This window comes from Cryptomeria japonica, chromosome 9, assembly GCF_030272615.1.
Source record: "Cryptomeria japonica chromosome 9, Sugi_1.0, whole genome shotgun sequence".
NCBI classification, from domain to species: Eukaryota; Viridiplantae; Streptophyta; class Pinopsida; order Cupressales; family Cupressaceae; genus Cryptomeria; species Cryptomeria japonica.
The window spans coordinates 527,339,823-527,347,857 of record NC_081413.1 but is presented as its reverse complement, the minus strand read 5'-3'; positions in this window follow the sequence as shown (position 1 = coordinate 527,347,857).

The window sequence follows — 8,035 nt, the reverse complement described above, 5'->3', positions numbered from 1 at the left end:
ATCTCCTTCAAACAATCTTTTCAACTTATCACCAAGTTTCCTTAGAGGATGAGTAGTGCATAACCTTAACAAACTCATTATCAGATAGTCTACTCAGAATAGCATGCTTGGCCTTGACATTGTGTTCATACTCCTTCTTAGCATCTGGATCTGTAGGAGTAGCATTAGGGACAATATACCCATTGTTCACAGACATCCAAACATCAAAACCTAGGGAGGATAGACAGGTTTCCATTCTTTTTGCTTCAGAAGGCATAGTTGGTTCCATCAAACATGGGAGATTTGGAGGAGGAGGATTCATTCCTTGCCATTGTGTTCATAAACCAGAATCTACCCAAGATAGAGAAAGCTTTGACAAACATTGAACCTAATGCTCCGATACCAATTGTAGAACACAAGATGTCACTGAGAGTGGGGGGGGTGAATCAGTGATTTCAAACAATTTCAAATAATGTTTTCAACCAGAGGATAATAGAAATAGTAACAAGCAACTACACACAAGAGCACATCACATAACATTGGATATACAAGGAAACCCCAATGTGGGAAAAACTTCGGTGATAAATTTTGCTAGAGATCTACTGCTCCAATCTAGCCTCACAATGAAAAAATAGTTTTGCAATGTTTAGGGCACCAACCCCTAGCAATTTATGGGCGCCTACCCAAAGTAGCACCAACCCCTATTCTATTCAGAGCACCAACTCAAGGAGCACCAACCCCTACACTGAGCACCCACTCAGTGAAATATAATGAGATATAAATCAATACGATGACAAACATTTGTTATGAATGAGTTTTTGATGCATGAGCATCCCTGGTTCATAGCAATCTTGGATCAAACAAAAACATGTTCTTTCTATTTTGCGGGGTGTTTGCAGTTTCAGCGTTTATTTATGTGTGTCCCAATTTTGGCTCACTAGATCCTGTGGAGTTGGATTCTACTTGAAGACTTGATCATCTTTCTTATTTACTGACCGAATCACATTTGGATAATTTTCTGGCAAGATATTGCTATCGGTTTCCTTGACAGTTTCCTATTACTGGTCGACAGTTCTTGTTACCAGTTGCCTGGACCTATTTTGGTGATCTACCGGAACCCCTTTCGAAGATTTCAGATCCTTGGGCATTGATTTTTATGTTCCTTGGCGTGTGACCGACGTTTTCCTATTATCTACGTTTCATCCTTTGGATTTTCTGAAGGAATCTCTTGGCGGAGGTTGACCTTGTTTATTTTACACGTTAGGTCTTGTTCTTCGAGTGTTGATCCCTTTTGGGTTGACTAGATCCTTTGGATTGATATATAATTGTAATTGATAAAATTATAAGGCACTAAAAGGGGGGGGTGAATCAATGCAAGCAAAAACAATAACACAAATATGATCACCACTTTAAATAACTTAAAGCTTAATAAACAAAAGAAATATCACCACATAAGCTAACACCCAATATATCAAGCTCCACATAACACAAATATTTATACGTGGAAAATCAAAAGGGAAAAACCACGACGGGAGTTAATACCCACAAGATTCACTATCTACAAAATAGAAATCTTTGACCAGTTAAGGTCATACAAACATGCTCAGTTAGGAGAAGACCCTGTTAGGAGTCACCTGGTTAAGGGATTTACCTCAGCCCTATTAAAAGCTTTTCTTTGTTAGGAGCAACCTCGCAAGAGGATTTAGACTCAAGTTAATGAGCTACCTTGTTAGGAGATTTACAATTTTAGGCTTGTTAGGACCTACCTGGTTAGGGGGGTTCGACTGCTGCAACTGTTAGGAAAACAACAATAAAATGATTTGCATGTAGTACCTCTATACTTGATAGGATCCTCTTCAGTTTCACTCAATACATCAACAACACATCAATACATAGCTTCTCATATTACTACACAATCAAACTCTCAATATTCACTCATGATCTTATACTACATCTCATAACTCATCACACTTTTTATAAGCATCAACCTAGTCGGCTAACAACCTTGGAACAATTTCCTAGGTTCAATGAATCTAGTCAATCTTGCACTAAATGCTTTACTTATGTTAGCCACCGACATAACAACTCAAAAATAAAAGATATTTTTCACTGGTTTATTGATCTTAGTGACTTTGTTCTACCAGTTAGTTGTTCTTCTTGATTGACTGCTCTGTACAACATAACTCGCTCATCTTATTGAATCTACTGTTGTGGTGTGAAACATAGCTATCTGATACAATCTCCAACACTCCTGCAAATCTGTATCACCTAACTCTTCATGGATCGCTTATATTGGTTGCTTGAATACAACTCTGTTCTTGTTTACCGGTTGAAGTCCTATTCGTTGGTTCACTAATAAACTGTCCCCTCTACCAGTTATGCTTTACCAGTTGGTCTAAAAGAATTAGATGACTATCAAAACATAGTTTCCATCAACGACAACATAAAACATTTCATCATTCAACTGATTACATCAAAATATCATCATCAAGCCAATAATCTCCCCCTTTGGCATTGATGGCAACACTTAGGAAAAAAATTGTCTATGTGTGCAATACAAAAATTGACTCAACTCATGACACATACTCCCCCTTAGAAATTGCATGCTATTACATAATTTACAAACATATATACTACTACTCCCCATGACAATTCAAAATTTTACCTCATACTACTACTCTCCCTTTGACAACAATGGAAAAGGTAAGCAAATACATGAAAGATAAATGCAATATACATCAAAATTTGCATTATCATATATAGATATAAAAGTTCAATTTTTTTTTACAATGCCATCTTAGAAAATGCATCTCCACAATGAGGCTTTAACTGCTTCAAATCATTGTGCCATGTTTCCAAAAGAGTTCTAGTTATCTCAACATGTGTTCTTATCTGACAAGACAACTCCTCCATGGCATCAATTGTACTCATCTTAGGCGTAGCTAGAATAGATTTAGTTTCCTTGTAGCCTCTCTGGAAGATTTCAACCTTATGGATCAAAAGTGTTTGTAGCTCTTGTAGTGACTTAGTCCTTTTGACCTATTCATCCTAATAAGCTTTTAGCTTATGTTGAAGTTCAACAACCGATCTTTCATAAGTTATAGCAGAATCATTGAGGGGGATAAATGATTCACTTATAACTTTAAGTTCCTTTTCAGCTTCTTGTTTCCTTTTCATCATATCATCACAAAATAATCTTTATCCTTTTCCAGTTTCAATTGCATCTTTAATATGATCTTTATTAACCGTCAGAGCAACTTTGTCTGTATCAATATCATTCATAAACTTCTCTACCCTTTTCTTCTTAAATTCCTTTTCCACATTCAAATAAGTTGCATATTTAAAACTTTTCATTTGTTCTCTAGCATCAGCAACCAATTGACCTAACTTATCAATCAATGTAGACAGTCTATTAGTGTTCGTCTCCGGTAACATACTAGACAAAATCTCAACTGCACATTGTATCGATTGAGCTTCCTTTTGATGTTCCTTTATTCTTTTCTTCTTAGCTCTATATTACATAGCATATGCAATCTCCATTAGTTATGTAGAACTTAATGTATCCATATCGATGGGTCCTTGTATACTTAATGCATCATCGTCCTTATCATCATCAATTTTCTACTCAGAAGTTAATGATAGAGGTGTCACTTTAGTTTATAGTTTCAATTCTTCATCTTCTTTCTTCTCTTTTGTCTTCTCCTCTCCATTCTCCTTGTCCTTTATGGGTGGTGTCTATGTATCAACTGTTTTAGTGATTATCGGTGGCTCTTGTTCAATTTGCTTTTCTTCTCCTCTCTTTGGTTCCTATTCCTATTGTTCAGTCATATGAACACCTTCATCCTATATATCCTCAGTTTGATCTTTCTTTTCCTTCTTAGTAACGGCTACCTTAACTTCTATATCATCATATGGAATTATAACAGTTTCAGTTTGTACATTAACTAGTTTATCATCTTCTGGTTGGTTTCCAATAATAATTTAATCATTTGTGAAATCAATGATATCAACATTGTCCAAAATATCTTTTGTTTTAAAATTCTCTGGTTTCTCTTCTTCCTCATGAGGTATCAAATGCCCTTTGTGCTTGTTGTTTCTTTCTTTTCCTGTAAACTTCTTTCACCTTGGGTGCTTTAGGTGTAGGGGGCTCAATGATTTTACCTTTTCTCTTGAATTGTATCTTGGAAGGCTTCTCCTTTGCTTAAGTAGGTTTCTCTTTCTTAACCTCGACACTTCTTGTCTCCATACTAGTGCTGGTATCGGTTGGGGCACTAGATGCTCCTACTGGTTTAGCTTCATATTTTTCTCTAGCCTCTGCTATTGCCTCCTTAGTAAATCCTTGTTGCTCAACAAACTGCTCAACAAACTTTCTCAATTTCTTTATAACTACCAATCTGGCAAGCTCAGAATGCACCTCAATATATTTTTCTTTATAGGTTCCAAACCTCTCAGCAGTAGTATCTATCGATTGTGCTAGCAAGTGTTCATCATAAGCAACCAAAAGATCTTCTTCAACTTCATAGCCCAAAGGAATCACCCAAGTTGTCTTGGGATCAACTGCCTCCATCTGACATGTGTCTGTGTCAACCAAAAAATAGATGGTATCCTCATATCTCTTAACAACCTGTGTCGGTATCCTCTCTCTTGCATGCATCTTTTTCTGAAAATATTTGAAATAACCTCAAGAAATCTTACCAAAATCATTACCCAACATCTTGATGTTATTCTTCATCTATGACAATGTCGGTGTGTCCTTAGACCACTGAACATCACCGATACCAGGAAAGTAATTTGGAAAATAGAAGAACAATCCAACAATCAGTTGTCCAAATGTAAACTTCAGTCTTTTGTCTTTCTTGATGGATTCAAGATTGAGCACCAACTGACTTCTCAATGCCTTAGACAAATCATAATCAACATTTTCATTGATCATCCAATAAGCAGTATGAATGGTTGCATCAGGGATGTTGTTCATTCTGCTATAGTGATATACCTGATATCCTATGACCATTAAAGCAAATTTTACTGCAGGATCATCAATCTCATTAACAGTCATAGCTCTTCCATCCCATCGTGACTTGGTCAAGTTGGCAACATCATTTTTAGGAATTGATCTCAATACTGGAACTTCACCAGTGGAACACAATCTAGTTACTATATGAATCACTTCCTTAGCAATATTATATGGTCGATCAAGCCATATAAATTGGTCATGCACACGACTAAAAACATATCTCATAAGATCATTATCAAAATCGTCAATAGAATTCAGTGCATGGTGAAAACCTTTATCGGTAACCCTCCTATACTATTCTTTCAATACTCCATCCTTGTCACAAATTACCCTATATTGATCAAATATAGAAAAAATTCCAAGATCTTCCAACTTATAATGAATGTATGATCTAATATCCTCTACATGCAAAACTTCATATGGGACTCCAGATAGGGCTCCGACGATGTCGGTTTCAAAGGATTTAAATGGGTGCCTCTTAAATCTAGACAAGGCTTGACTGTAACATCTACCAAATGTGGTGCATCCATCTTCATAGATTCAGACTTAGAAACAGATAACATGATTTATTAGATAAATATCTTTCAATGCTTCCACAACTAGGGTTTCAATACTTTCACCGATTACTGATCGTAGATCACTCCAAATATTCTGTTAATCTGATCAAATGCTTCTTAGACAAGCTCTTCTTTGCTCTTTTCTCTCTTTAAGTGTTCTAAAAAATGCAAAGTGGTAAATGATATTAAAAAAAGTCATTTTATTTGCTCAATACTTATCGCATTAAATGTTATTCTCGTTTGTATAAACAAACAAACCCTAAAACACCATTCAGTATACTACCGGTTCTCATATCACATCAAACCTACCAATTTGATCACAAAATCATTTCAAAACATCATAAAGAATTAAGATATGCAGATTTATCTTACCGCACACCATATAGTGGAGTCCGGAAGTGGATCTAACATTGAGCTCCCCCTAAGCCTTTTAACAACTTAGTTTGTCAGTGAGGAGTTATCCACACTAGGTGAAGAATTATGATCTTTTGATGGTTTCTCATCAATCTTGTTTTTCCAGATCTTGTTCAACTCTGATATGGTCTCTTCCACATCAACTTTCTTCTTCCCTTTCTGGTCAGCAAATTGATTTACCAATTGACTCATTTTAGCTTTGCAAAACTTTGCAAGGTGTCCCAGTTGGTGATAATAAAAACATGCCATACCAGATGCTCTCAAGGGTCCAACATTTCCTCTACCAATCCTTCTTCTGCAATTGAAAGCTACATGACCATAGTTATAACAGATTGTACAAATCACATTCATTCTCTTTTCCATCTCATAGGGACTAGAATGGTTAGGATAGGGTCTCTTCCAATTTGCATTTATCTGGTAATTAAAAGTTCTTTGCCAATCTCCACCAGACCTTTGATTCATGTGGGGTGTTGCATTATTTTCTCCATACCTGCATTCAACAGCTCTATGCCCATACATGTTGCAAGTGTAATAATATCGATTAAAGGTTCTAGGTTTATATCCTTGATAGGCATGAGGTCTACAACCATTAGAAGAATTGGATCTACTGTAGCGTCCTAAAATTGTGACACTTGCAATTTCGACCGCATTTGGGTCTTCACGATGGCGACGCAACACTAAACCTGAATGGAGACGCCGAAACTTGTTCATGACACCAAAAACTGCATTTTTCCAGCACCCTGGCCTGATCCTCCTTGCACCCTGCTGTCCCAGGAGGTGGGACCAGAGCGCCCAGCGCCCTGGTCCCCCAGGACCATGGCGCCCAGCGCCCTAGTCCCTGGCCCTATTTTGGGCCCGGTCTCCTATGGGACTTCGGGCCTTTTTGTTTGCAAATTGAAAAATAACATTTCCTGGTCGGCCTAAGGTCGGGAAAATCAGTCTTTTAACCCTAATTGGCAAGTATATAAACTACGTTTTCCTCTCTCATTTGGGATGACGGAAAAAGCGTGGAAATGATACTCAAACATTCAAGCATTCAAGCATTCAAGCATTCCTTCAAGCATTCCTTCTAAGTCTCCATTCAAGGCTAAGTGTTGCATTCAAGGCAAGGATTCAACCATTGAAGAGGAGATCACTTACTACATGCTACATACAACATACAACATACAACAAACAACAACATCTATACCTTCACACATAAGGATACAAACATCCTTACAACAAGGTATTAGTACTTGTTTTACATTACAGACATTTACATTTACAGCATTTCTCATTTCTTGGTTAATTCCAAAACCGGGGTTTGACCTAAAGGCAAACCCCTAATCCCTAACCCCCCAATCGTCTTCGCTTTTCTGTGTGTAGGTACACGGCTGAAATTGAAGATCTGGAATCCTTGTGCAGAGACGAACAGATCCCCCTTCGTTTCGCGGATTTTTCGGAGGACCGTGTGCACGCCGGGCGCCATCGTCTCGTTAACTTTTGCTCAAATTTGCAGGACAGCGCCGTCTCGACGTTTTACTGCTAATTCCAGGTCCGCAGCTTCATCCTATATCCCTAACTCAGTTTATAAGTGAATCTTTCTCACTTTCTAGGCATTCCTAGTTCAATCTTTCCATCTACGTTCTTTACAAAAGAGGGTATCCTTTCTATCACAACCCTTGAAACTCATATAGAATCCAATCTTGCATTGCGTGGGATTGGATCTTGTGGGTTTCAACCCCTCTTTTGAATGTAAAGTCCCTCCTAAGTGAAAACCATCAACCCTAGTGACTCTCCCTTCTCCCTCCTCGGAGTTGGGGAGGGGAGAACGACTAGGGTTTGATTTTTCCGCTTTACATTTTGGTGAACCCGACGTGAACATCCTTTCTGATTATTCATAGTTAGATCTGAAAATTGGATTCCTTGATTACATTTCGATGTTTGATCTTTTGCAAAATTTTAGAGGTTAATTGCATAAAAGCCCTAAATTTTCTTTTTAAGTAATTAAACTTGTGAAATGTTTAATTGTTAATGCTTGTTTCAGATCTGCCCTTCTATTACAAATTATCAATTCATATTTGTGCTTTAA